General features: G+C 45.3%; 1 long non-coding RNA gene across 3 annotated transcripts in view; it reads left to right on the top strand.

Moving 5' to 3' along the window:
• LOC149123363 (uncharacterized) overlaps positions 1–26,239 on the top strand; it is a 409,563-nt gene that overhangs the window by 157,140 nt on the left and 226,184 nt on the right. The window contains exon 3 of one of the 3 annotated variants that reach the window (XR_016215849.1): positions 22,477–22,999. The exons of the other annotated variants lie outside the window; for them this stretch is intronic. This is a non-coding gene — a long non-coding RNA (uncharacterized LOC149123363). Of the gene's footprint in view, positions 1–22,476; positions 23,000–26,239 lie in introns of those variants that run through there. 3 annotated transcript variants of the gene reach the window in all.

Below are 26,239 nucleotides of genomic sequence, written 5' to 3'. Positions count from 1 at the left end.
TTAAAGAAAAGAGCACCCTATTTTTGTCTTCTCTATCTTTCCACCCCAGAGGTAATTACCAACTACAGATGTTAAATAGCCTTTCTTTCCTTGTTTTAAAAATTTATGTGTGAATATGTATTAACAACAGTCTCACTGTTTTGAGTATTTAAAGTCTCTATAAATCTTATTGTATGGCAAGTATGATTCTGAAACACTTTAGTGAATATTGAATTTTGAGATTTCTCCACGTTGATACCTGGAGATCGGGTTCATTCATTTGAGCTGCAGAGAATACTCTGTTCGCATGCGTATCCATTTTCCTAACTTTATGGTCAGGCATTTACTATGACAAAGAGTGCTGCCACGAGCATCCTTGTTTATGCATCTCTATACACTCACATGATTTTCTCCCCTCCAAGGTGCAGATCTAAAACGAGAGTAGCTGAGTATCATGGTGTGAGCCTATAGCTTAACGTGTTCAGGTGCTGTAACACAGTTCCACAGACTGAGTGGTTCACAAACAGCAGAATTTATTTCTGACAGTTCCAGGTTCTGAGAAGTCCAGGATCAAAGTGCTGGCCTATGTGAGGCCCAGCCAGGGCCCCATTCCTCATTCTGACCTCACATGGAGGGGGTCTCTCTCCGCCCTGTTTTATCTCTTTTATCAAGTCCTTCGTGACCTCTCCACCCCCCATAGGCTCACAGCTCCTCCTACAATCACTGGAGGGGCAAGGATTTCAGTGTATGAGCTTGGAGGGGATATAAACGTTCAAACCATTGTGGCATCTTTACAAGATTCTGCCAATTCCCCCCCCCCCACAGTGATTGTATCAATTTATACTTCCATCAAGAATTTTTTAGAGTTTCCATTTCCTTACATCTTCAGAGCAACTCATATACATGTAAAATAGGAAGGGCAGGAAGCGGTGCATCATTGTTTTAATTTGTGCTGCTCTGGTTGCAGGTGTTTTGAGAACCTTTCATGTTTGCCATTGGTATTTTCTGTCAATTGCTGGTTCCCATTCCTTGTGCATTTTATATGATTGCATTATTTGCTTGTCTTTTTAATTGTTTATTTATTTTATTGTTAGAGAGTGAGAGAGTGCCCCTCTGGTAGCTCACTCCCCGGAGGCCTGCAGTATCAGGGCTGGGCCAGGTGTAACGCAGTTTGTGTTTCCCATGTGGCTGGCAGAGACCCAACCACTGCTGCTTCTCAGGACACACGTTAGTAGGAATCAGGAATCAGAAGTGGAGCCAAGACTCAACCCAAGCATTCTGAGAGGATGCAAACATTGCTTGTTCTCTTTTAAAAGAATTACTTTTGGGAGTTCTTCATACATTTCAGAAACCAATCTTTTGTTAGCACCTCTCATTTATTTTATTTATACTATCACATTTTCTTCCAGAGCTTTAAACCTTCATGTAGAAAAATGTAACCATCTTTCTCATTTTGCTTAGTGCTTTTTTAATTTAAAAGTAAGATTTACTTATTTACTTGAAAGGAAGAGTTACAGAGAGAGGGACTGAGGGGGAGAGAGAGAGGGATGGATTGATTTTCCATCTGCTGGTTCACTTCCCAAATGGATACGACAGCTGGTTCTGGGCCAGGCTGAAGCCAGGAGCTGGAGCCTTCTTCTAGGTCTCCCATGTGAGTGCAGAAGCCCTTGTACTTGGGTTGTCTTCCACTGCTTCTCCAAGCCATTGGCAGGGAGGTGGATTGAAAGGGGGAGCAGCTAGGACTTGAATCGGCACCCATATGGAATACTGGCCTCACAGACAGTGTGGCTTAACACACTATGCCTCAGCGCCAGCCCCTGCTTTGTGGTGTTTTTTTTGTTGTTGTTGTTGTTGTGATTTCAAAAAAATCTCACTTGATGTCATAAAATTGTTTTCCCTTATTTTCCTTTGGTAGTTTTAGAGATTTTTGTTTTTGTTTTTCTTTTCTTTTTATTTTTTTTACATTTATGTTCTTTAGTTTACCTGAAATTTGTGTGTGTAAGTGTTGTAGGTATGAGATTTATTTCTGCTTTAGTTTTCACATAATTAGCCAATTGTATAACACTCTTAATTGGCCAAACCATTTCTCCGGTGATCTGCGACACCAGCTCTGCCACAGTCCAAGTTTCCTTATGTGTGTATGCTTTGCCTTTGCTCCCATTGTTGACCCTTACATCAGCACTGCACGTTCTAGTTGCTGCAGCTTTGAAATGACTTTAACAACTGAGGCACAAGTAGTACATCACGAAGTTCCACCTTTTACAATGTGCTATATGATGGCTTTTTGTGTACTTATGGTTGTGCAAACTTCAGCCCATTCAGTTTTAGATGATTTTCATTACTCCCTAAGAAACCTTGAACTCTTTTTTTTTGATGTTTGTTGTTTATTTTTTTCAAAGTAGTGTTTATTTCACCATTTAAAGAAGATATTTACTGAGTTAGATTTTTTTTTTACATGGAAAGAAAGTAAGTCCTTGAGAACAAGTTTTATTGTTAATTAAGGAAGCACCTAAGAAAACAAGCAATGGAGTTGGACACGTAGGCATAACTAAAACTTATGAGACATAAGGATATCCTCCACTTAATACACTAAAATGAAATAAATCTTTGAGAGTAAGTTATACTATTAACTCTCATAATACAACTCTTTGAGGACAGAGGTCCTGCATGGGAAGTTAGTGCACAGTGAGTCCTGTTGTTAATTTAACAATTAATACCTTTATGTATGAAGTCAGTGATCACCTGAGGCTCTTGACATGAATTGCCTAGGCTATTGAAACCTTTTTTTTTTTTTAAGGATTTATTTATTTATTATTTGAAAGGCAGATTTACATAGAGGGAGAGGGAGGGAGAGAGGGAAAAAGGGAGAGAGGGAGAGAGGGAGAGAGAGAGATTAATCCATTGATTCACTCCCCAGATGGCTGCAACAGCCAGAGCTGGACTGATTTGGAGCCAGGAGCCAAGAGCCAGGAGCTTCTTCTGGGTCTCCCATGTGGGTGCAGGGGCCCAAACACTTGGGCCATCTTCTGCTTTCCCAGGCCATAAGAGGAGCAGCTGGGACACGAAGTGGCACACATATGGGACGCTGGCACTGCAGGTGGCAGCTTTACACACTGTGCCGCAGTGTTGGTCCCTATGGAAGCCTTTTGAATCCACAAACTCCGTCAGTATTTAGATAAGGCCATAAGCAAAGCGGAAGTTTTCTGATCTCTTCAGATAACTGTGAATCCTTTGATGACCACTTGTTTCCGCTGGTGTCTCACTCTAAACTCTTTTAAGTATCACCCCTGTGCTGCCCATCAACCCCCATCCCCAGGCAACACTAATTTATCTTTATATCTTCACAGATTCACCTATTCTGGTATGTGTTACACTTGGTATAATGTTTTCAAGCCTTATCCATGTTATAGCATGTAATAGTACTATATTTCTTTTTATGGCTGAGTGATATTCTACTCTGTAGATATATAACACAACTTGTTTATCCACTCATCAATTAATGGACATTTGAATTTTTCCACATTTTGACTGCTATGAATAATACTGCTATGGATTTTTGTGTAAAGCTTTTTATGAACATATGTTTTTCATTCCCTTGGCTATATAATTCAGAGTGGAATCACTGGTCCATTCGTTAACTCTGTTTGACTTTTTGAAGAGTTTTACATTGTCTATCAAAGTGGGGACACCATTTTACCTTCCTACCAGCAATGCATGAGGATTCTTGTTTTTTCACATCCTCACCAGCACCTAGATCTGTTTTTTTAAGCTATAACATCCTCATAGGTGTGAAGTACTGTTTCATTGTGATTTTGATGTGCATTTCTTTAATGATGTGGAGAACTTTTGTATGAGCTTATTGCTGTTGAGTATTTTCTTGGGGGAAATCACTGCCCTAGTCCTTTGCCCATTCTTACCATGGATGCATTACCATTGAGTTGTAAACAAATTTACTCTTTATAGCTAATAAGGAATGTTATCTTTCTCACGCTTTATTCTCTTCCTTCTCCTCCTCCTTCAAAATCATGATGACTGTCCGTTGTTCTCTACTTATCTTTATGAATTTTAGTATCAGTTTACTATCTGTCACTTTTTTTTATTTTGGTAGATTTTTCATGGAATTTAGGGACAGATTACTTTGGGGAAGAATTTCTATCATCAGATTATTGTCTTAGCATCTATGACCATGGTATATTTCTCCATTTGTTTGGGTCTTTATGTCAGATTCTGATAAGCTTCCGCTGCACTTCTTGTGGAGTAATTCTCCGCTGTTAAGTTCCACACGTGACTTTACTCTGCCCTCGTCCCTAGGGTTGAAGCGCTGGGTCAGTTTCCCATCACTCTCAATATCTTTGTGTTGGTTCTCTCCTCATGTGCTCTCTGAAGTCTTCTCATTCAGATTTTAGCCCTTTAGGAAGCCCCAACGGTACTCAGATACCTGAACTTGGAAGAGGATAGAGAGGTAGTGTCAGCTTCCCTGAAATGTGCTGATTTTCAGGAAAAAGCTTTGGTGGAAACTTAGACTATAAGAAGTGATGAGATGGACTTTGCCTTCAACGACTCTTGACATGTTCTTGAAGGGTGCTAGCTTATTTATTAGTTAGCTTTTCATCACATGAACAAATACCTCAATAGGGCTACTAGGAAGGAAGAAGGTTTACTGCAGCTCATGGTTTGGGAGGAGAGTAGCCCAAAATTACAGGGACCTCATTTGTTTGGGCATCTGGTGAGGCTGGAGTATGGCAGAGGAGTGATTACATGGTGGTCCATGGAGCAGGGATATGTGGAACATACTTACCCTCCATGTCCATATGGTCTCTCCCTAAAAAGCCATGATAATGTATTTATATGGGTGCCACTCCAACCACTCCAGCAACCCAATCCAATCCAATCACTTCCAAAAGGCCCTGCCTGCAGATGCCACAATTGGATCAATCTCCACCCCTAATCAATTAACCATTAATGTAAGACTTTGGGGACCAAGCCCCCAACACATGGGCCTTTGGGAACTAATATATAAATTATAGCAACTATAAATAAGTAGTTGTGTAGCTGGTTCCAGGTATGTGTAATATTTTGTGTAATATTTTGTTGTGAATGAAAAGCTGCACCTTCAATGCTGACCATTGCTATGCTACAAGGAGGGTTGAGAAGTCATTGTTGAGAATACCTCTGGGAAGCAGGACCTAAGTAGGGGCTTTTTTTTTTTTTGACAGGCAGAGTTAGACAGTGAGAGACAGACAGAGAGAAAGGTCTTCCTTTTCCTTTGGTTCACCCCACAATGGCCACTGCGGCCGGCATACCGCGCTGATCCGAAGGCAGGAGCCAGGTGCTTCTCCTGGTCTTCCATGCGGGTGCAGGGCCCAAGCATTTGGGCCATCCTCCACTGCCCTCCCGGGCCACAGCAGAGAGCTAGATTGGAAGAGGAGCAACTGGGACAGAATCCGGTGCCCTGACTGGGACTAGAACCGGGGTGCTGACACTGCAGGTGGAGGATTAGCCTATTGAGCCACAGCGCTGGTGGGGCTTTTGTTTTTGAGACCTAAGGTGAGGAGCCACCACTAGGTTTGGGAGACATGGTATTGAAAGACAAATTGTTACGGTCTCACAAACTCCATATTGTTTAGTATCTGGACTTGAAAGCTACTAGGTAGAAGATGAACAAATATTCATATGGGGCTATGTTACATCAGAAAAGGAACAAAATTGTTAACTTTCTAGGTTTTGACAGCCTCTCTTATTGAATAAGGTGAGCAGGTCAGGAATTAGTTGAGCAGAAATGGAGCACAGGGAGAAATGGTAGGAAGGGGTCAGGTAGGGGGCCTGGACTTCTGGCCGGGACCTGGAATACACCTGTGTCGGTGACTGGTCTTGGGTGTGTCTCCTGAGCTGGCTCATCCTCTGATGGAAGTACACTGGAAGTAATGGCTGCGAGGGTTGCGTTCTGCATCCTGTGAAGGAAGCTGCTGCTGGTGCCTTCTGCTTCTGAGTTGTTTCACTGTGCAGCCTCTAGGTGGTGCACCTGAGTTCCAGCTGCTCCTGCCAGTAGAGAGAGCAAGAACTGATTCAATAAAAGAACTGGGAGTTCCCAAAGAGCTAGGAAGACTAGAAGACATCCTCAGAATACGTGAAAGGGGCTCAGTCTGTTTGATAATGAAAACACCCTAGTCTCCAGGGAGTGAAACACAGCATATCAGTTACAGTGATAATATGAAGGATTGAGCAGTATCATGAAGCTGTTAATTTTTCCTTCAACATGGATTTATTGAAAGTCTTATGTGCCGACAACTGTTGTAGGCGCTCGATGTACATAGACCAAACTCAAACAAAGTGAGGCCCCTGCCTGCAGCCTCATGGGGGAGTGAGTTGGGCAATAAACAACAAAAATGCTTGGGTAGAAAGGACAGAGGAAGACAACAGGAGGAATTTGTAATAAGCTAGAGGCACTGGGGATGGTTTTTCAGAGCAGGGGTTTGCAAGATGAAATAGGAGCTCAACATGCAATCCCACCAGAGGAGCATGAATAGTAAGGAGAGGGCACTGGGGACCGAGGACAAATGTGTGCCAGACCCACAGATGTGGGCCAGCTGAAGGATGGGTTTGGGAAAGTGCCCAGGAGTCGCCCCTTGTGCAGAATATGAAGTGCAGGACGAGGCGGCTGCAAAGGCACTCAGGCTGGGCCATGATGGCACAAACTGCAGGTCTGAGCTTCACTCAGCAGCAAGGGGGAAATCAGTGCGGGATTTTCAGGGGCGGATACCAATGGCATCTTGGGGGATGGTTTGGAGAAGGAGCAGACTTAGATCTGGGGGACCAGTGGGGAGCCAGCATAGGCAGCACTCCAGTGAGGCTGTCGGGGATGAGAGGCAGGCTGAACTGGCATGGTGTTAATGGATGTGGAGGGAAGGAGATAGGTTTGACAGAATTAGGTGACTGATTGAATATGGGAGGAACAGGGAGAGGCCATCACCAACACCATGACCTGAGGTGGCTCCCTTAGCCCTATGCCAGAGTCTGCTTGACCCCAAAGGTGTGTTTATGACTTTCAGGTGTGTGGAGTAACCAGCACGCACTGAACCAATAAAGTGCAGCAGCTTTGCTTTAACAAGCAGGAAAGAGTAATTTGTAATTAGCATATACATTATTTGTACATAATAAGTGCTTCCAAAGTCCTTGTAGGGGTCATCTGTCTTCCTAAGCGTTTATAACCCCCTCTCTTCCCAACCCTCTTGTTTATGCTGTTTATTTGAACTATCTGCTCCTAAAAATACACACAAGTACATATGCACGCGTTTGTACATTCATTCACCTGCAGCCATCTGCACATTGGCTGCAGCCACACTGCTTCCCCAGTCAAGTGTGACCTCTTGTGTCATGTATCAGCTCAGTGCACAGATACTCGGGCCTAAACATAAGTGCATGCATACACGCACAGGCTATTTCAAACAATTGGTGGGAAAATGGAATTAAAAGATGAGTTTATTCTGGTGCAAAACAATTATGAACTCTATGTGACCCACAATCTGATGCAGCGGGTTGTCACCGCTTGCAATGCTGGCTTCCCATAGGAGCTCTGGGTTCAAGTCCTGCCTGCTCTGCTCCTGATCCAGCTCCCTGATGATGCATCTGGGAAAACAGTGGAATAAGGTCCAAGTGCTTGAACCCCTGCCACCCATGTGGGAGACCCGGGTGGGGTTCTGGGCTCCTGGCTTTGGCCTGACCCAGCCCTGGGCACTGTAGCCATTTGGTGAATGAATCAGTGGGTGGAGGATCTGTATTTCTTTCTCCCTCGCTGTAATTTTTTCAATTAAGTACGTAAATCTTTTTTTTTTTTTTTAGATTTATTTATTTATCTGAAAGGCAGAGCTACAGAGAGGCAGAGGCAGAGGTAGAGAGATCCTCCATCTGCGGGTCTACCCCCTCAAATGGCTGCAATGACCAGAGCTGGGCTGATCTGAAGCTGGGGGCTAGGAGCCTCCTCCAGGTCCCCCATGTGGATACAGGGACCCAAGGACTCTGGCCATCCTCCACTGTCTCCCCAGGCCAGAGCAGAGAGCCAGATCAAAAGTGGAGCAGCTGGGCCCCGAACCAGCACCCACACGGGACACTGGCACCACAGGCGGCTGCCCCACCTGTCATGCCACAGCGCTGGACCCAAGTACATGAATCTTTTAAAAAGTCATGAACTCTGCACATGTTTTGTAATACTTATTTTCCATGAACTTTCTGAGAATATCTCATGTATGCACATGCCCATATACACATTTCCTTAAGCACATGTTCCTAGGAAGTATAAGTATAGAGAACATGTGCACTTCTGAGAAGTCATAGGTGCTACCTTGCATCCAAGTCTGCCCAAGCACATTCTGTGGATCCATACAGTAGACAAGCACACATGTCTACACAGGGATTCACAGACAAGCTGGGAAGGCTTGGGGACTTAGCTGCTCCATGTCTGCTCAAGTCACAAATCAGGCCTTTGTTAATTTGATCTTGTCCAGAGATGTGTCTGAGGCTTTGAGGCTTGTTCACAGCACCTGTCCTTGTGTGGATCAGCTACGGCATGTAATGTTTCCTCCCTGTTCTGCTGTTTGTGAACTGGGCTTCTAGAAGATCTGTAGGCCAGAGGCCCTATGTCTACCATAGCAACAGGCTTGAATGAGTAGCAGGGAAGAGGACTTTTGCCTCCTTAAGCCCTGAATTCTGCTTGGGCAACAAGCACTTAACAGTCTGCATGGTGATAAGGAAGACTGTAAACAAACGCTGCTAGGTACTAATGACGCACAAGGGTTTTTCATCTGCATTACCAGGTGGACTCTTTCTACCCCACTTTTATAAAGATTTATTTATTTATTTATTTATTTGAAAGTCAGAGTTACACAGAGAGAGGAGAGGCATAGAAAGAGAGAGAGAGAGAGAGAGAGAGAGACAGAGAGAGAGAGAGAGAGAGAGATCTTCCATCTGATGGTTCACTCCCCAATTGGCCGCAACAGCTGGAGCTGTGACGATCTGAAGCCAGAAGCCAGGAGCCTTCTCCAGGTCTCCCACATGGGTGCAGGGGCCCAAGGACTTGGGCCATTCTCACTGCTTTCCCAGGCCAAGCAGAGAGCTGGATCAGAAGTAGAGCAGCTGGGTCTCGAACCAGCACCCATGTGGGATGCCGGCACTTCAGGCTAGGGCATTAACCCTCTGTGCCACAGTGCCTGCCCCCCTCTGCCCCACTTTTAAAATATAATTGATCTTTACAATTTTTTCATTTTATTTGAGATGATGGGGGAGCGACGGGGAGAGAGAGAAAGAGAGAGCGAGCGAGCGAGCAGAGTGGTTTACTCCCCACATGTCCACAAGAGCTGAGACTGGGCTAGGCCAAAGTCAGGAGCTGGGAACTTAATTCAGGTCTCCCATTTGGGAAGCATGGGCCCAAGTACTTGAGTTGTCACCTGCTGCTTCTCAGGGTACACTCCAATAGGAAGCTGGAATTGGGACTTGAACCCAGGCACTCTGATAAGGGATGCAGGTATTCCAAGTGGCATCTTAATTGTTGCACCAAATGCCTGCCCTCCTGAAGGATTTTGAAATCAAAACTATTATCCTTGTTTTGCAAGCATGGAACAAAGGATTGAAGAAATGATAGCATTTTCTCATCATTGCACAGAAATGGCCTGAGCCCAAATGGATGTCTCACGTTATTATAGTCTATGTGTCTCCTTAGCTCGTCACCCTTTGGCCTTCTCCAACCACAGGGTCTGCTGGAACGGATATGAGAGGGTGATAGCTGACAGTGGTCCTTGGGGTCTCTGAATTTCTATGAGATGTTCTTTGGTGACTGAAGAGCAAAGATGAGATGCTCCACTCACCCAAGGGTCATCCTTTCTGACTATCAAGTTTGTGTTTGACCTGACTCCAGAGAAGCACCTGGAAAAACCCTCTTTTCTCTGAGGATTTGAGTGGTCGTCTCAAATCCTCCCTGGGTGCTATGACCCTCAAATTAAGAAAATGTGGTTTGCAACCACATATTTTCCCACTTGAAAGGGAAAATGGCCAAGACTTTGTTATGTCAAAAATGTCATATTTCTTAACATTTCTACATTGAATGTTTGGTCACCTGCCATTCATTGATCATTAACTATTTGCTAAGCATTGTAGTTGGACCTGGGTACAGGAAGTTGGAAGAGACCCCAGGCCACTTTTGGTTTACACTATTGGACACATTTTAAAGGAAAAAGGTAGGGGGCAGGCGTTTTTGCAGCAATTCAGACACTTCTTGGAACGCCTACATCCCATGTCAGAGTACTGGGGTTCGAGTCCCAGCTCCACTCCTAATTTTAGCTCCCTGCTAATGTTCACCCACGGGAGGCAGCAAGTGGTGACTCAAGTACTTGGGTCCCTGTCACTCACATTGAACCAAATGGAGTTTCTGGCTTGTGGTTATGGCCTGGCCCATTCTGGGCCATTGTGGGCATTTGGGGGAGTGAACCTATGGATAGGAACACACACGCACACACACACACTCTTTCTCATCTCTTCCTTTGGTTTAAAAATAAAAATAAATAAAATTTAAAAAGTAACACAATTGTATTTACCACTGTTTCATTTTGGCTTTAAAATGCCTTAGGAGGAAAGTAATGGTACGAACAGTAATTTAGTTACAATAGCTGGTACTTATTGAATGGTTATTATCAACCAGGTCCCATGTTGGTCTCAAATGCTTCATGTGTAATAATCCATTCAATTCTCAAAACAATCCAGAGAGTTGTCATTCTACAATGAGATAGCATTGCTCCTATTTTACCATTGAAAAATGAAGGACCAGAGAGGTGCAGTTATATGGACGGTAGCTGCAGGCAGAATGCGGGTCTCCAGATTCTTGGAACAGATCTCCTTGTCCTGTACTGTCCGGGGTTAGAGATGGCAGGGCCAAATTGAGTGGGATTAAGGTGCTGAGAACTATGTGTCTATGTGTATTCCAGGTCTCTGTGGTCAAGAGTGATGATTTCCAAACAACTCATTGGGGTATCTGATTTCCAGCCCAGGAACAGGGAAGGGGAGACCTAAGCCTACCTTACTGCTCTGTTTTATGGTGCCTGCCAATTTCTGTAGTGTAATTGCACAGGCCATGGCCAGTTTTGAGCTTCTAATAGTTTAAAAATTGGGATAGAAGGAGAAAAGGGAGAAAAGAGAGGGAGAGAGGGGTACTTCATGGTGCATGTTTAACAGTTGGCTCTCTCACTCCAGCCCACTACTGAGCCTGAGTTGCTAGCAATTAAGCTTTGCTTCTCTGGGGCCCCAAGGAGGCCAGGCCGTGGGAACAGAGCACAGAAGAGTATTTCAAGGCGGTTTCTCCATTGCCTCAGCCTGGATGAGGCCGCTGGTGTTTTACCTCTTCCTTTGCCTCCCTCAAGGGAAAACAAAGAGTGGATCTCAGAAAGGCCAGGGCCTCTAATCTCTCAATAAAAGGCTTTGAAAGGGGAGGAAGGTGGCTGAGCTGCCACAGAGAGTTGGCAAGGCTGGGTCTCCGGAGGCCAGAGCCAAGGGCTTGGTAAGTGGAGTTCAGAGCAGACCCTCAGGCTGGGAGGAAACAGCTGGTGGAAGGCCTCCCAGACCTTCTATCCTGTCTCCGTCACTCCCATACAGATTAACGAGCCCCAGGATGCCCTTGGTGTTGGCCAGCCATGCTCGGGGCCTCCCCGAAATAGACAGGACGCCTGGTGCCTCTTGCCACTGTCCCAGCCATTGTCTTTATGAGGCTGGAGGGTTCAGGGATCACATCCTAACACTTCCTCTTTGTGCTTAATCACCACCCTGATGGATGGACACTGGCAGGGAGGCAGGGGTTGTAGAGTACAGTGCATTCTGCACAGCCAGGCCTCCATCGTGGGGTGTCTGCAGCTGGGCAGGGGAAACTGGGGCTTTGGTGGGACTTTTGCTAGGACTTAGGGGTCCTTTCTTGGTTGAGGCTGACTGAGGGAGGCACCGGCTCAGAGTTGGTGCCACAGGGTAGGGGCAGTGCAGGGGCCAGAGTCAACCACTAGGGGGCAGGCACTGACAGCAGCTTGGCCATCCCTAAGCAGCTCACAATGCTTTGGGAAGACTGACTGAGCCACACAAAGAGGCCAGAGGTGGGTCTTGGGGGCCATCCCCAGCATCTGTAAAGCCGCAGAGAGAGCCAAGACTCTGGAGCCATCTGGAAAGTGAGTTCAGTGGACACAGGAAGTCTCTTGGCGATTCTCCTCATGACCAGGGAGGATGATGAGCTGCTACAGCTGGTGATATGTGTGGACCAGTGGCTTTCTCCTGTGGTGCACAGGGTCAGGGGAAGGAAGAGTGTTGAGAAAGAGAAAGACAGGCGGGGATGGAGTCAGGAGCTGGCAGCTGCAGCCCAAGGGCATAAACCAGAGGCGGGAGCCCTGGCTGAGAGTACACAAGCCCCTCAGGGGCCCCAGATTCCCATTCACTTGACAATGAGCTGGTTTTTTTTAAGCATCTCCTGAGGAGCCCTGGCTTTTAGTTTCGCAGTGTTTCGCCTTGGTTATTCTGACTACTTCTGAGCTCTCTGAGCTTGCTGCCTTGTCCAAGATGAAGTTCACTGAGCATGCGTTATAGAGCTGATGCTGAAGGGCAGAGCAGCTTGACATTCACGTTGAAGAGAGAAGACTGGGGAGCCCACCAACTACTGGAGGCCTCATAGTCCCAGGGGCCTGCAGCCATCATTTCACTCATCCATTCTCCCACCCATCCACCTGTCTGTTCCCTCATCCATCCATCTCTCCATCCCTCCACCAGCCCTGCACACATTCATCCGCCCTGCTGTCTCTCCCCTCATTGTTATCCATCCATTCACTAATTTATTCTATCAGCACATGTTACTGAAGCTGACTTTGGGCCAGACTGTCTGCTGAGTACTGAGAATACAGCAATAATCACAGCAGAAAAAGCCTCAGACCTCACAAGAACTACATTTGAGTGTCAGCATCCAGTGACAAGGCAAATTACTCACTATGATACAAAAAGGAAATAGATAGGCCTGATTTTTTTTTAATTTGACAGGTGGAGTTATAGACAGAGAGAGACAGAGAGAAAGGTCTTCCTTCTGTTGGTTCACTCCCCAAATGGCCACCACAGCCGGCGCTGTGCCAATCCAAAGCCAGTAGCCAGGTGCTTCCTCCTGGTCTCCCATGCAGGTGCAGGGCCCAAGCACTTGGGCCATCCTCCACTGCACTCCCAGCCACAGCAGAGAGCTGGACTGGAAGAGGAGCAACTGGGACTAGAACCCGGCACCCATCTGGGATGCTGGCACCACAGGCGGAGGATTAACCAAGTGAGCCACGGCGCCAGCCCCGATAGACCTGATTTTAATCTATTGAGGGAGCAAATTTGATTCATCTCTTGCCCTGATATGTATAAATGCATTCACAACATATGAATGCACCATAAATGTATGTGCCTGTGTATACTCACAGAGCACCTCCTTACGTGGCAACAAATTTTCAGAATTATTTGTATGCGTACACACATACCTGCATACATGATTGTACAACTATCTAAAATATTTGGATCCACATGTGTGTAATTTCACATATGCAACACACATGCACATGCATGACACATGAGGCACTTGCACATATTTTCTGTTTGCACATGTGTACATATACCCAGGAACACACAGACCCACACACACATACTTGTGTGTATAGTCACTCAGGCACACTGCCTTGTGCATATAACTGCATACAAATATGTTGGGAATTTTGGATATGCATGCAAGACACGTGAGCCACATACACACCTGTCCATGTATGTAACTTACATGCATATGAACATACATAGCACACACGTGTGCATGTAAATACCTTCTGGCTTTGACCTTTTCCCCAAGGCCCCCATACCTACCATTTCCCTATCCTATCCTGGGGAATTATCCATATCTCTGACAACAGAATGGGTTACTAATGCAGCCACAGAACTGTTTTGACACTTTTGATGAATAACATTCAATACTATTAATTGGAACAATTGCTTTTCATTTAACTAAATCACGGGAATTGCTAAACTAAATTGAAACGGAATGTAATTTTGCCTCGCACTGCTTTAATATGGGCCTCTAAATGTCTTCTCCCTGAAGGATTAGTAACTTAATCACCCACCAGTGATAACTGCTTCCCAGGCTCAGCTGGAAGGCTTCCTGCTCACCAGCAGCCTGGCTGGGAACAGGCTAGGGCCCAGCAGCAGCGCCTCCCTCCCTGGCTCCCTCTCCCTGCATTATTCATCACGGGTGAGCACCAGTCTTTCTCCTCTCTGAGTCCAGCCGGATCCTCAGAGACGTCTCCATTTCCCCTTGGCTCTGCCCCTTGTTGCAGTGTGGCTGGGGTCTGCCTCCCTGGGAACATGCGTGTGGGCCCGAATTCCCTCCCTGAGCTTGTCTGAACCTGGATGAGCCCTTTTTGTCCTGAGAATGAACACTGGCCCTGAGCCACTTAGATCTTGGGGGCAGCTCAGAGCCAAGCTTCACTTCCACTGGCAGGTTGACACAGTCCAGAGATTCTCCCTGCATGGCCCTGGGGGAGCAAGGTAGGCCCCAGCCAGGTGGGCTGTTGCAGTTGCCCGGGATGGAGGGGTCTCCAGGACATGCTAAAACCGGACAGTCCCTTGCAAATCAGGATAGCTGATCACCGAACTGGGGGGCCATTTGCAACTCCAGCTAGAGCCCAATCTTAACATTTACTGAGAGCGTACTGTATGCGTAACACTTAACATTCAGTGAGCTCTTACTGCATGCTATGCTCTTGACACTTGATGGATCTTAACCTTACCTATGATAATGCTAACAAGGACATTAGCAGCTAATATTAATAAGAACTTGCTTTGTGATAGGCACTTCTGCAAGGGCTCAACATGCAGCTGCACCTCAGCCTTGAAGCTGGGTATGATACTTATCATTCCCATTTTCCAGAGGAGAAAATTGAAGTGCACAGAAGTGAAGGGTATTGCTAGTGAGTGCTAGCACTGTGATTCTGGACCAGAAGGGTCTCCCTCCTGAGCCCCTGTGTTCTTGGCTTGTCTGTAGGGCCATGTGGGAGCCTCCTGAGTTCTTTTCCTCTGGGTGGTCGTAGGAGACCACAGGCAGAGGGCTTCAGTAGGCTGAGGCACTCGGCACACTGGAGTTGCTGAGCTGAGTGTGGCATCCCCTACGTACAGTCCTGCCGTGGTGTGGGAACCAGGCATGGCCACCCTTCGCATGAGGGTTTCCAGGACAGCCACCACTCTCCCTTTCCAGGGCCACGTTCCTGGCACTGGAGTCTTTGAGGGGACGCTGCGAGTGTCTCTGGGGCCTGCAAGGTCTGTGGCTCATCCTGCTGCTCACCCCTGCTGCTGTAGGCCTCGCTGGGACCTCAGGAACACCTCTTCACAGGTCTTTGTGTCTTCCTCCTTCTCCATCCCAAGATTGCCCGGCCAAATTTCTAAATTCAGCTTGGAGCTGTCACTGTGAAATGCATCCTGGAAGAGGAAGGTGCCCATTTCCAAAGGAGCTTCTACTGGGTCACTCCGCAGGAGCAGGTGCTGGGCCAGGCATTTTGCATTCACTCCCTTTTAATCCAGCAGCCTTCCAACAGGTCAGAAATCAGTCTTCCCATTCCTAGTTCAGGGAACTGGGAGGCTGGGGGTAAAGAGAGCTGCCAAGTTCGTGCATCTAGCAAACAGCAGGCTGAGTTTAGGCACCAGGCTGAGACCCAATCCTCTTTCCATCAGGGACTTCCATTCCCCCCACGGATGGCTGCTTGTGACTTCGACTGGCTCCAGCTCTTTGCGGGAGGCCCCACCTCAGCATGGTGGTGAAGCTCAGGGCCTCTGAAGACAAACGTGGCCTGGAGGTTCATGGGCTCTAGGGCTGGGCTCGGTGGGCCAATCAGAGTCTTCCTGGAGAAAGCAGGAAGTCACAATCACCAGTTCCCAGCCCCGTTGGGATGGCTGCACTGTGCGCTCAGCCCAGGCCTGGCAGAGAGCCTGGGCTTCATCAGCGGGCACTGCCGTGACTTCTATGATTTGACAGTTTGAAAGGGGAGTCTCCAAATTCAACCCTGCAGGTTGTCAAGCCTTGCCTCTCCTCCACATCTGATGCTGCCTGTGTCCTTGAGTTTGCCATTACCTTAATAGGTTTGGACATAAAGGAGCCGGTTGTTTGTGGGATCCCAGAGTCAATCAACAATCTACCCTTCACTGCTTCCATTCAGTACAATCGATATGTATTGATTGAACACGGACTCTGCAGGGGGCTCCTAGGCTGCCTGTGTGGAGGTTTCAACCTCTCTCTGAGCTGGGGAAGAGCTAAGAGGGTGTTTCTCTGCACAAGGACCTCCGACGGCACCATCCAACAAAGGTGCCCTTTCCTCTGGGGGGATGCGCTGAGGGGTGTCTGCGTGGGCTGATTTCTGTCTTCATTCACCTTCCTGACATGGAAACTCAGGCAAGCTCAGTGACGGGCCAGGGAGGACCTGGGAGGGCAAGGACACCCCGTGGCATCCTCACCCTGGGGGTCTGGCTCGCAAAGTGCTCGACAGCAGCCACTGGGCATCCCCTGCTGTGTGGATCCTACTGGACCCCCTGCCTCACTGTCCTTTAAGTGCAGGTTATGCAGACAGCATGCCGTGCCGTGCTGTGCCGTGTCATGCCGGGGACTGGAGGAGACATCCCTGCCTGCACTGGTGCTGGAGGAAACAGCAAGCATCTGGAAGCCTCTTGGTGTGCAGGTCCCTCTAGAGCACCGGGCTCTCGGCAGACACAGTCTGCCAGACACCAGCGCTGAAGCCAAACAAACCGCTGAGCATGGCCGAGAGGAAGGAGCGCTCCTGGCCCCGGCCTGTCCTAATGAGCACCACACAGTGAGCTTTCTCATGCCCTCCCTCTCCCTCGGGAGCCCTCTAAGGTTGGCAGCCTGAGCTCAGCTGCCTCCTGTCCATTGTCCTGACACGGGCTTCCTCATGCTTCACCACCCCTGGGTGCTAGCCTACAGGAGCACCCTGCCCTGCTAAGCACTCTCTCTTCTCTCACTTCACCCTGAAAGCCTTCCTAGGTTTTGTCTTCTCTCGGTCACCCAGGACACTGCCTTAATTGTTCTTGGGGCTGCAATGGGGGCTATGCCCTCTTCAATATCCCTCTGTGTCTCAAAAGGTGACTTCCCGGAGGTGGGGCTGCCTGGTTCTCCTCCTTTGCTCCTTTTCCTTCCCCCAGATGGAGAGCTTTTCATAGGAAGACTATGTCCTTTCCTGCCTCACAACCAGTCCCTCTCTGCCTCCATGTGCTGCCACTGATTTTGCACATAGTAGAGGGAAAGGGAGCCTGCCCAAGACCTGCCTCACCAGCGCAGTCTGTGGCCCAGGGAACCCACAGAGGTGACAGGTGACCCTGGTGCTGTGACTCATTCCATTGTCCCAAACAATGATCTGTGCCTCTGTGTTTCCAACACATGCAAGCCGGTACACTCACCTAGCCAGCTGAAGCTCACAGCTTCAGATTTTGGATATTTTCAAAATAAATAATTGTTACATGCTTAAAGAGATAAAATATATTTGCCCTGATTGGACACCAGCCAATGTGTACATGTACTATAACGTTACATAATATCATACCAATCTGTACAACTTTTAGATGTCTGTTAAAATTTTTTTAAAAAATTAAGTCTCTGGTTCTGCCATTAAATGAGCCCACAAGGAGAGTGAACAGCTCTCAAGAAATATGATTTACCCAAGTACAAGCAATTTTAGTTTTCATAATAACTTGCTCATATATCTCTCTTTGTATCTAGTTATTTTATAAATTTGTATTTATTTACTTTTACTTTATTTGAAAGGAGAGAGAGTGAGAGCAAGAGGGAGAAAGAGATATCTTTCACCTACTGGTTCACTACCCAAATGCCTGTAAGATCTAGGACTGGGCCAGGCCAAAGTCAGACCCAGTTGAGGTCTCTTGCGTGGGTGGCAGGGACTCAAGTGCTTGAACCATCATCTGCTGCTTCCAACAGTGCAGATCAGCAGGCAACTGGATTGGAAGCAGAGGAGCCAGGACTTGAACCAGGCACTCCAGTTTGGGGTTTGGATGTCCAAGCAGTGTCATCTTCTTTTTTTTTCCCAAAGAAACCATTTATTTAGTGAGTATGAATTTCATAAGTACAACTTTAGGAATATAGTGATTCTTCCCATCATACCCGCCCTTCCACCCCCACTCTGAACCCACCTCCTCCTCCCTCTCCCATTCCCAATCCCATTCTCCATTTAAAAAGAAAAAAAACTTCCTTGACAGTCAAGACAAAGGTGGTTCAAGTCATTGCTTCTCAAAGTGTCAATTTAACTTCTACAGATTTCTTTTTAGGTACTCTATTAGTTATCACAGATCAGGGAGAACATATGATATTTGTCCATTTGGGACTGACTTATTTCACTAAGTATGATGTCTTCCAGATTCATCCATTTTGTTGGAAATGACCATATTTCTTTCTTTTTTTTCTACTGATGTGTAGTATTCCATAGAGTACATAACCTGTAATTTTTAAAAAAAAAAAGATTTATTTTATTTATTTGAAAGAGTTATAGAGGGAGGTAGAGAGAGAGAGAGAGGTCTTTTATCCACTGGTTCACTCCCCAGATGGCCGCAACAGCTGGAGCTGCGCCGATCTGAAGCCGGGAGCCAGGAGCTTCTTCTGGATCTCCCAGGCGGGTGCAGGGGCCCAAGGATTTGGGCAATCCTCTACTGTTTTCCCAGGCCATAGCAGAGAGCTGGATCAGAAGAGGAGCAGCTGGGACTAGAACTGGCACCCATATGGGATGCTGGCACTTCAGGCTGGAGCTTTAACCCACTGCGCCACAGTGCCAGCCCCTCCCATAATTTCTTTATCCAGTCTTCAGTTAACAGTGCCTTAACTTCTGTGTCAAATGGTTGCCTCTGTATTTGGCTATTTATAGGTCTTTCCTTTTTACTAATTTCTTAAGAAGAACTGACTTGGGCAAATTAAAAACATTTATAAATTTAGATCACATAAACCCATAGTCTTAGTAGGCAAAGCTGTAATCAGATGTCAATTTTTAGCTATCAGTAAGTACTTTCATTTGTACATGCAGAGGAGACAGCTACTGAAGGTGAAAACCTGTCTGCTTTTCCTTCTGTGTTGTGATACTAGTGATTAGTACATGGTTACTCAGCTACACTTCAGTTTTAATTCTCCCTTGAAGTTAAATGTGATTATGTAATTCATATGTTTCTGATAGAATATGAGCAGAAGTGCTTTGTGTCAATTCCCATAAGATATCCCATACCTGCTTCTCTGTGTCCTTTCCCTTTTTAATGCTTGCATTGACAGTAAGTAAGGTGCTCTTGGAAGCCATGCACTGAAGGTGACAGGGCCCCCATCAAGCTCGAGTCCTGAATTACTGCATGGAACAGAATTCCACTGACTTGGAGGCTCTGCCCTGGAGAGTTCTGTGGGAGTGAACATAGTTCACAATTCTAAGCTGCTGAAATTTTGGTGTCTGCTTGTTACCTGACCAAATGTGTGACTTACTCTCCAGAGTAGGCAGAATTCCTGAAATGGCCTTCCAAAGACATCTCACTCCAATTCCCAGAACCCGTGAGGGCATGTGATGAGACAACAGTCCCATGATTAGGTTCTGTTCTGTGGCAAGTTGACCTTGAATTTGGGAGATTATCCTGGTTTATTCATTGGGTTCTGCATAACTACACGAACCGGTGGACTTTAAAGCAGTGCGCTATCTGTAGCAGCTGGCAGAGGGGATGTCCCGGGAGAAGGACTCAGTGTGCTGCTGATGGGTTGAAGATGCGAGGGTGGTATGGGCAAGAATGCAGAGTCCTGCAGCAGCAGAGAGTGGGCCCTGGGTGACGGGCAGGGAATGAAGACTTCAGATCTAGAGCTGCAAGGGACTGGGTTCTGCCATCGATGAGCTTGGAATCAATTTTTTGCCATGAGCCTCAGAGAGGAGCTCAGCTGGGCCGACACCTTAATTTTTCCTTGTGAGACACTAGGCAGAGGCCCCAGTTAGGCCCCCCTGGAACACTGACCTACACAATTTGGAATTAATAAATGGGTGCTGTTTTAAACCACTAAGCATGTGGTCATTTGCTGTGCAACAGTAGGAAACCGATTTAGATTCTTAAAAGATTGGGGCTCAGATCTCCCTAGAGTCTCAAGGAACTGGCTGGCATGTGAGAGCTTACGAAGTTTTTTCTGAATGGACAAATGAGTTTGTATGGAAGCTGAGTGAGAATCCTCAAGGTACATATTGGAAGTCTGTCGACCTTTTCTGTAAAGGACCAGAGAGTAAATGTTCAGGATTTTATAGGTGTCTGTTATAGCTATTTAACTTTGTCATCATAGACAATACGAAAACAAATGCTCATGACTGTGTCCCAATAAAACTTTATTTAAAAACAGGTGATGGGCCACTTATGGTCTGCAGTGTGCTGATCCCTCTTACAGATGACTGAGATTTTCTGTCTGGTATTTCCACCCATCTTTTGCAAAGAACCATATGAGATAAGTAAATATTTTGTGGACAGAATAGTTTCTTTCACCAGTTTGAGAGTCAGGTTAGATTATTCCAGAACACATAGGGTGTCTCGATTTTTAGGAAGGGGAATCTCACGGAAGAAGTCTCTCGCTTTCTTTGACTTTTGAGAATTTTCCCACCAGCACACCCTGACCCGGCTTGTCCCTGTTTCAGTGAGGCAGGACTGGCTTTGTGGGCCAGCAGAAGGACCCAGCCTGCCACAGTCTGTGGGGCGGAAGGTTTGCTGGGCCGGGGTTCTGCCGAGCGTCGACCCCGGGCCTGAAGCCCGAGTGAGCGTCCCCAGTCATCCGCTGGCAGAACTGGTACTTTGCTGATGGGCCTGCCTGCCCATCCTTCATGAATTTTTATTAAACAAAACTGTAAGCAGATTGATTTTGTCCTCTTTTATTGCATTTTTATTTAATTCCCTTCCATGGTGGAGGCTCCATCATGTTACCGCAGAGTAAATCACTCCAGGGCATCAGGCCAAAGCCGTGGAGAAGGGCAGGATCTGGCTTCCCAAGAGCACATTTACTGCATAAGAACCTTTATCAGCGGAGAGTCATTGATTTTTTTTTTTTTTCAGGTCATAGCCCCTTCACCATCTTTTAAATAAGAGAGAATCACAAGTTATAGTGGAAGAAATTCTGTGAGGCCAGGGTCGTGGGTGCTGGCTTGTGTCTAGGGCTGGCAATGTCGGCCTCAGCTTAGCACCTACTGTGTGCTGTGCGTGATCACAGGAGAGGCTGGAGGGAGAGTAGTTTGGGTGGAGAATTGGGTGGTGGATGTAGATGGAGGGGAAGATGAAGCCCGGGGAAATGAGTAGTTTCATCCAGTTTTCTAAAAACTAAGGGTGGTTATATTTTAGCCTCAGAATTTTATACATATAAAATCAATGCTGTGATTGCCATAATCCAAATCTTCTTTCTTTGGCAGATCCTACTTTTACACTCCAGATAAAGGACTCTGGGAGTTTATTCTTAGGAACTGTAGAGACACTGAAGGTTTAGGGGCAGAGACATAAGAGCATATTTTCTTTGTTATAAGGGGATTAGTCTATGTACAGCAAAAATGCAAACAGAATTTGAGGAGGGCTTGGGGGTTGGGGTGGGAGCTGGAAACCAGGACATTAGGAGATAGGTAAGGCCATGGTCCAGCCACAGACAAGAAGCTGAAGTGAAGCAGTGAATTGGTACAGATAGCAAGGTGGGGGCAGATTAAACAAGAAGGAAGCAGTCAGAGGTGATGCTGTTTTCTTGTCAATTGCAGAAAGGAGTTAAAGGGGAGAAGCAGGTTTGAGCCAAGAAAATGGAGAGCTGAATTTTGTTTGTCATATTAATTTTAAACATAAAAGAGGGTCCAGCATTGTGGCATAGGGGGTAGGGCCGCCACCTACAGAGCAGACATCCCAGATGGTGGAGATGTGAGTCCCGGCTGCTCCACTTCTGATCCAGCTCCCTGCTAATGTGCCTGGGCAAGAGGATGGCCCAAGTGCTGAGACCCCTGCACCCATGTGCAAGATCCTGAAGAAGCTCCTGGCTTTGGACTGGCACAGCTACAGCTGTTGCACCATTGTGGCCATTTAGGGGGTGAACCAGCAGGTGGAAGATTCTCTCTCTCTCTCTCTCTCTCTCTCTCTCCCCCTCCCTCCCTCTCTCCCTCCTTCCCTTTCTCTGTAACTCTGCCTTTCAAATAAATCATTTTTTAAAATAAAAGGAATACATACTTACTTGTTATTGCAAATGCAATGCAGATAAATTGCACAAAAATGTTTGTGGAAAATGGAATTAAAAAATACATTTATTTTGGTGGGAAAAATTTTGAAATCCACCTGTATCAGAGTCTTCAAAAATTCATGGGAAATGTGTTATAAAAAAACTGCATGAGTTTCAATTTTTTTGCAACAAACTAGCTTATCTTTTTTTGTTTGTTTGTTTTTTAACAGGCAGAGTGGACAGTGAGAGAGAGACAGGGAAAAAGGTCTTCCTTTTCCTTTGGTTCACCCCCAATGGCAGCTGCAGCTGGCGTGCTGTAGCCGGCGCACCGCACTGATCCGAAGCAAGGAGCCATGTGTTTCCCCTGGTCTTCCATGCGGGTTCAGGGCCCAAGCACTTGGGCCATCTTCCACTGCACTCCCGGGCCACAGCAGAGAGCTGGACTGGAAGAGGGGTAACCAGGACAGAATCCGGCGCCCTGACTGGGACTAGAACCTGGTGTGCCAGCGCCGCAAGGAGGAGGATTAGCCTGTTGAGCCGTGGTGCCAGCCAAACTAGCTTATCTTTAAATTTCATTTTTCATGACCATTTTGGCATAATCTTAAATAAAGAGAATAAAATCATAATTAATCCCACTACTACAGTTTGTCTTTCAAATAGTGTATTTTGGTATATTTCCTTCTAGACATATAAATAAATAGGTGGATCATGCTTCTCAAAGGTCTTCAAAAATATGGTTTTTGATGACTGTATAGTAACGTCCAGCTGCATAAAATTGATTTCATTGTCCACCTATTGTTAAACTTGAACATGATTTGTAGTTTTTCCATGCCATAAATAATGCTGTGATGAACATCTTACTATACGTATCTTTGTTTGCATTTCTGATAGATTTCTAAAGTAAAATTATTGATTGAAAGGTTATAAGTTTTTAGAGGCTCTTAATTCATATTGTCAAATGCTAACTAGACACTTCCTGATATAGGGTGTATGTATATTTGTTTCATAGCACATTCATCAACATCAGGATTCTTTTTTTAATTTTTGACAATTTCATCATGAAAAAGCATAACATCCCACTGTTTCTGAAATTATTTGCCTTTTTTGATTACTAATACTTTAATAATAATTTTGGGTGTGTGTATTGGCCATTTTCATTTCTTCTGTTGAAAATTGTGTCTTTTTTGTTTCTGTTGGACAAAAATCTCTTTTTTAATGTACTAATTTATAACAACTTTTTAGCAGATGCTGTTTAACTTTTTCCTATTGCACAAATTGTAGATACCTTTGCCATTTCTCACTTATCTTTCAAGGCTTTATATGGTGTTTTTGACAAGTGGAAATTTTGATTTTTAATGTAGTATTGTATCAATTTTCTCCTTCTTGATGCTTTCCTTTCTTTCTTATACTTTGGAAAATTCTTCTAGGAACAAGATCAAGAAAATATTTATTTATGGTTTCTTTTCATGCTTTGATTTTATTTCCTTAATTTACTTCCTTAATTGAAACATCAGATACTGGGAATCTGGAGTTATATGGAGTTGAACTAGGTCTAATAGGTTCTTTCCTAACTAGGTGAGTGACCTGAGAAAAGTTGCTTAGCCTCTCTGAAACTCACTTTTTAAGCCCAAAATGGGGCTGGGAATTGTATGTATAGTGTTTAGTACAAGGTTTTACTGATAGCAGACACTCAGTGTTAAATATGGTCATGTTAGATCCCTGTTAAGTGTCTACAACTTGGATCTCCATGAAGGCAGAGGCCATGTCATAATTATCTGTATATCACATGTCTAACTAGGGGCATATTCTCAAGGAATAGGTCATAAATAAGTCAATGTATGAAATGAGACTAACAGATTGCATTTTGTAAGTTGTAAGGATAAAAAAGGTCCACTTCTGGGAATCTACTTTAAGATGATGAACTCATTTAGAAATAACCAGAATAGTAAAGTGTGCCTAGAGAATGTGGAGAAAAACAGACAGTACAAAAAATAAGTGAGCATTGTTCTTTCCTTAACTACAGCTCACCATTCAGGATTGTGGGTCTGGTCAGTCGCTTCTGACCCCCTGACCTTTGGTCCTAACCAGGGCATATCAGCCAGTGCTCTACTCTCTCGAGTCTATATATGGAGAGATTTTAGGGCCTGATAGGGCTCTCCAGGGACATTTGGTTGGCTCATCTTCCAGGTTTGTGTTTTAGTTGCTAAACACTTGTTTTCTAAAGGAATGTCATGCTGGAATCCCAGTGTACAGAAACAGACTGAGGCAGAGCTTCTGTGATCAAGATAGGGTCAGGAGGTGATGCTTCCGCTGCTGGGGCTTTATGGATGCTGTTTCTTCCACTTGCAATGCAATTCTGTCCTCTCCTGTTCTAATTTCCTAGTTAAGTATTAAGTGTCAGCTTAAATGAGGTCTCCTCTAGGGAGTCTTCCCTGGCCTTTGTCTGACTAGGTCAGTTTGCCGGCTGTACATTCACAGTCGGGTACTTCTGCTTGCTATTATACACTTCAGACTACCTCAATAAATTTGCATCTTCTAATATTTATTTCTTCCTGCTGGATTATGAGTGAAATAGAGGTAAAGCTATGATGAATTTGTTCACCATTGTATCCCCAGCACCAACTGATGGCCTGGTACACAATTGTTGTCCACTGAATATTTGATGCCTTATGAAGGTGCGGCTCATCCAGCTCCTTCCTTTTCCCAATGGGATAATATTTGCTATGTCTACTACTTGTAGATACCTTCTGGCATGTAGGTCTCATGGAAAAGCTATATTCTATACCTTGAGCAGTATGCATCTGGTCAGGATGACAGAAAACAGGGGAATCATTAATTTCAATGGTGATAAGTCCATTTTATACTTTGGAGTTTTAAGTAAGATTTCACCGGAAGATAGGGTTCCCTTATTGAAAAATAATCTGCAAGCCTCTAGGCCAGCACATTTTAATGGTGATGCAATTAGCTCTAAGAGTGGATCTTGGCTCACAGAATGGCAATCGTTTTAAGTAGCACTCCCACCTCAGAATCAGCTCTTAAGGCATTCCAATCTGGCTGGAAAGCCCAGGGGGAGCATTTCAGGCATGGAAAACCAAGACACTTCAGAAAAATTTCCTACAAAAAAGACTCCTGTGGGTGAGACCGCAGCGGAAAGAAGTGGCCACCAAAGAAGGAGGTACTTTACTCTGAATGGGGGAGACAACTTCCACTTGCTTATGGCTTTGTTGAGCTACTGGATTCAAAAGGCTTCCACAGCTGAGGCAGCTCATGTCAAGAGCCTTGGATGATCACTGATGTCATATATATGAGAGTTATTAAATAAACAACAAGAGTTACTGTGCAATAACTTCCTCTGCAGGACCTCTGATCAAAAAGAGTTGTACCATGAGACTTAATAGTAAAACTTGTTCTCAAGAATCGCTTTATTTTAGTGTATTAAAAGAAGGATGTTATTCTGTCTCATAAGTTATAGTCATGTATAAGAGATCATAAAAGATCTATCATCCTTGGGTTCTTCATTAAAGACAATTAAGTTTCAAAAAGGAGAGAAGAGGGAGGAAGGAAGGGAAAAGAAGAAGGGGGCAAAAAGTAGAAATACCTTTGAGAAGCAATAACAAAGAACAGCCCTTGTTTAGACTGTTGAGGAACAGTTCTGTTAGAGTTTTTTTACTCTATTATTTTTTTCCTTTCTTTCTTTGTTTCCTTTTCTTTCTAAGACCAAACAGGAGAGGGGGAAGGAAAAGGGGGAGTGGATGGGAGTGTGGGGGCTGTGGGAAGAATTACTATGTTCCTAATCTTGTATTTATGAGATACATACAAATAAATAAAAATGTAAAAAAAAAAAACAAAAAAACTTATAGTAACCTAGATATTCATTATGGTTATAGAGAAAAAAGGTGCATTTATGTGAATTTTTGTTTACCAAAAATGTCTACACAAGCATAAAGATATAGCAAAAAGGGTACAAAGACGAATAACAACAACAACAAAAAA

The sequence above is a fragment of the Oryctolagus cuniculus genome, chromosome 11, assembly GCF_051225735.1.
Source record: "Oryctolagus cuniculus isolate XC-2025 breed Fujian yellow rabbit chromosome 11, ASM5122573v1, whole genome shotgun sequence".
Classification (NCBI taxonomy): domain Eukaryota; kingdom Metazoa; phylum Chordata; class Mammalia; order Lagomorpha; family Leporidae; genus Oryctolagus; species Oryctolagus cuniculus.
Note: the sequence above shows the minus strand (reverse complement) of the source record. Positions and strands in the feature narration are given on the sequence as shown.